A 4,196-nucleotide genomic window follows, 5' to 3' on the forward strand; every position below is an offset into this window, starting at 1 on the left:
TCCGAACAAGTGAATTTAGACAAGGTTTGCGAAACATGAGAATAGTCTAGCAAACCTTGGGACACATAAAGTTTCGATCTTCAAGGGTCCCAAAGGCAATCACCCATGAGAATAGGTGTGGTTGTTGGAGGGATACACTCACTGACTTCGAGAGGAGCTGTGATATGCTAAAGAGAGACTTGTCCTTAGTAATTAGGATTAACGTTTAATTATAAGTTTAAGGCTTGTTTGTGAAAAGATTCGTTATTATGATGAACCAATGATCCCGAGGCTTTTTAATATTATTGTTATTTACCTTCAAAAACTGCACTCTCCAACTTCTTATTTCTTTCTCTTCTAATCAATTTCTAAAAGCTAATTGGATTGACCAACTCCCTAGCGGAACGATAACTCTACTTACTACTATTACTTCGATAGGCCGTGCACTTGCGGTTTGGCCCTATCAAGTTTTTGGCGCCGTTGCCGGGGAGTTAACTAATTTAATTAGCTTTTTCTTAGTGATTAGAATTCTCTCTTCTTCTCTTTCTTTTTCTGTTTTTATTTTTATTTTTATTTTTCTGTTATCACTAACTTCTTGGGTTCTCAATTTTTTATGCGAAAAACCAGAAATCAAGTTGTAATAATCAACGAGATCGAAAGGTATTTGCATAGACGAAAGAGAGACGCACGAAATAACACCGCCATGGCCAATCGCACTCTCAAAGAGTATGCAATGCCGTCTACGGCTGAGCCACAAGCTGTTATTGTGTACCCAACGGTTGAGGATGACAACTTCGAAATTAAGCTTGCCCTACTTAACTTGGTGCAGCAAAACCAATTCTCGGGATCCCCCACTGAGGATCCCAATCTTCACATCTCTGTTTTCCTACGAATTAGTGGAACCATGAAGGAGAACCAAGAGGCCGTAAGACTTCATCTCTTTCCCTTTTCCTTAAAGGATAGAGCTAGCGCTTGGTTCCATTCCCTCGAAGTCGGTTCCATTACTTCATGGGATCAGATGAGGCAAGCATTCCTTGCCCGTTTCTTTCCACCATCTAAAACCGCTAAACTTAGAGACCAAATTACGCGGTTCAACCAAAAAGATGGGGAGTCTCTCTATGATGCGTGGGAGCGTTTCAAAGAAATGCTAAGACTTTGTCCCCACCATGGCCTAGAGAAGTGGCTTATAGTCCACACTTTTTATAATGGCTTGTCTTATACCACTAAGATGTCTGTTGATGCAGCTGCAGGTGGAGCACTTATGAACAAGAACTACACGGAGGCGTATGCCTTGATTGAAGACATGGCTTAAAATCATTACAAATGGACCGACGAGAGAGCCATCTCTAGTTCTTCATCCTCCAAAAAGGAGGCAGGTATGTACGAAGTCTCTAACTATGACCACCTTGCTTCTAAAATTGATACACTAACTGAAAAACTTGAAAAACTCAATGTTAGTGCTATCAATTCTGCTTCTACTCCTTCTTGTGAAATATGTGGTATAACTGGTCATGCTGGTGTTGATTGCCAACTAGGTAGTGCTATTAATGGTGTTGAGCAAATGAATTATGCTCAATACAACCAAGGGATGAGACAAAATCAAATTTTTTATAAAAACCAAAATCCCTATGGACAAGTAGCACCACCCGGTTATGCAAACAACCAAAGATTCACTCAAAAATCCAATTTGGAAATTTTGTTGGAAAATTCCATTGCCAACCAAAACAAACAACTTCAAGAACTTAAAAACCAAACTGGATTTCTGAATGATTCTCTTTCCAAGCTCAATACCAAGGTCGATTCTATTGCTACTCACTCTAAAATGCTTGAAACTCAAATCGCCCAAATAGCCCAACAAGTGGCTACCTCTTCCCAAACACCGGGAGTCTTTCCTGGTCAAACCGAAGCCAATCCCAAAGCCCAAGTTAATGTCATATCTTTTGGGGGTAGTAAGTTAGGCGAAACTTTTGCTAAGGTTAAAAACATTGGGAAAGAAAATGTCAAGCCTTTAGGTGATAAAGTTGTGATAGAAGAAGCAAAACCGCTTAAAGAAAACAAAACTCCATCCCCTTTAAATCCTGATAAGCTTAAACTAGAGGGTAAGTTTGAAAAATTTGTTAACATACTTAGAAAGATTTGCATTAAACTTCCCTTTGCTGAAGCTTTGTCTAGGATGCCTCTATATGCCAAGTTTTTAAAGGAAATTTTTTCAAAGAAAAGGGCTATAGAGCATAATGAGACAATAGCCTTGGCTAAGGACACTAGTGCAATCATTCAAGAGGCACCCCCTAAGCTTAGAGATCCAGGTAGCTTTGCCATACCATGTGAAAATGGGAATGAAGCCATAAACAAAGCCTTATGTGACTTAGGAGCTAGTGTTAGTTTGCTGCCTTTGTCTCTTCTTAAAAGGATAGGGATAGGAGAGTTGAAACCTACCGAAATGGAATTAAAGCTAGCTGATCGTTCTACCATGAAACTTGTAGGATTTGTCGAGGACATACCTGTTAAGATAGAAGGGATATACATCCCAACTGATTTTGTAGTCGTTGACATTGAAGAGGACGATGACGTCCCTATAATCCTAGGTAGACCTTTCCTCGCAACTGCGGGAGCTCTCATTGACGTTAAACTTGGTAGGATAGTCTTTCAAGTGAGTGATCAAATGGTAGGATTTGAGTTGGAAAACGTTATGAAAGGTCCCGCTCTTTACTCTTGTTGCATACTTAACGATCATGTTGTGAAAGAACGTTTTATAGCGTCATCTACACAATATGATATCTTTGATCCATTCTAAGGACTCTTTCTAACCGTCAAGCTAATGACATTAAAAGAGCGCTTCGTGGGAGGCAACCCACGCATTTAATTGCTTTTGTTTTGTTTTTCTTTATTTTAAGTGTTTTTGTAGGTAATTGTCCAAGTTGATTCGAAAAAATGGAAAAATTTTGAAGCCACGAAGTCAGAAAGTTGGCACAGCCCGTGCTAAGGTTGGCACGGCCGTGCCATGTTTTGTGAACAAAAACTAAGGACCAAAGTCAGAGTGTTGGCACGGCCCGTGCCAAAGAGTGGCACGGCCGTGCCCGACTTCTAGCCACTATAAACCTAATTTTTCTTCTTCTTCTCCATTCATTCTCAAACCACAAACTTCTTTCATCTTCTAACCCTCTCTCTAAACCTCCATAACTCTTAAACTTCAAACCTTCATAACTTCATCAAAACCCAACCAAATCACTCAATTCTTTCACCAATCAATCACAAATCTCATCCAACACAAAACCCTCCCATCAAAAACATCTTTCCCCCACTCAAACACATAATTCACCAAACCCTTATCACCATTAACCCTAACCCCAAAACCACAAAACCTTAACCAATCTCCACATCTAAAACCATAGACCTCACTTAAACATCAACCCCAATCCAAAACCAACCCTTTTCACTCAAATTATCATCAAAACCCTAACCTTCACCAAAACCCCAAAGTCAAACTAAGGTCAAAGGCCCATGGCTTCAAGAAGGAGTGGCAAGGAACCGGCAACATCTTCCGGATGACCTCCGTCAAAGAAAAGAGCACCGGCAAAGAATCATGGCATCGCCTTCAAGGATAACAACCAAAAAGAAAGGTATAAAATCCTTATCACTAAACCTTTGCATCCTTGTAGGTACCCTCATTCTCATACTATGAATACCCTAGGGATTAGGGATAATGTTTTTGATTTGCTGAATAGATTAGGATGGGGTGAGATGCTTAGTCCTATGAGGGGGTATGAAAATTTTACTTATGAGTTCTTAAGTTCTATCCAATTCACGAAAGACAAGTTGAATTTAGATGACCCCGATCATAGAGTCTCCTTCCGGCTTTTGAATATTGATTACGAGATGTCCCTTGAAAACTTTTGTACTGAAATGGGCTTCGCAAATGCGGGGTTCATTCATGACTCTTGGAATCAAGCTCTAAAGCCGGAAGATTATAACCCTACTAGCTTTTGGACACGCATCACCGGTAGAAACCAATATGTTTCACGATCCAACAAGGCTAGTAACATCCACAACCCAGTTCTTAGGTACCTTCAAAGAGTAATGGCGTGTACCATTTGGGGTAGGAAAGAAGTAGGAACATGTAGGACGGATGAAATCTTTATGCTTTGGGCTATGCTTACTAATAATCCCATGAATACTTGTTTTTACATACTTGACTACCTTGCTTCAATAGGAACTAA

General features: G+C 40.0%; 1 non-coding gene across 1 annotated transcript; it reads right to left on the minus strand.

Moving 5' to 3' along the window:
• Positions 1 to 1,045: 1,045 nt before the first annotated feature.
• On the minus strand, positions 1,046 to 1,152 carry LOC146929363 (small nucleolar RNA R71). The gene has a single exon (XR_015009093.1). It is a non-coding gene; the product is annotated as a small nucleolar RNA R71 (small nucleolar RNA).
• Positions 1,153 to 4,196: the final 3,044 nt, after the last annotated feature.

Source organism: Medicago sativa, chromosome 4 (genome assembly GCF_051527215.1).
Source record: "Medicago sativa cultivar Bolivia chromosome 4, Bolivia_mono, whole genome shotgun sequence".
Taxonomy (NCBI): Eukaryota; Viridiplantae; Streptophyta; class Magnoliopsida; order Fabales; family Fabaceae; genus Medicago; species Medicago sativa.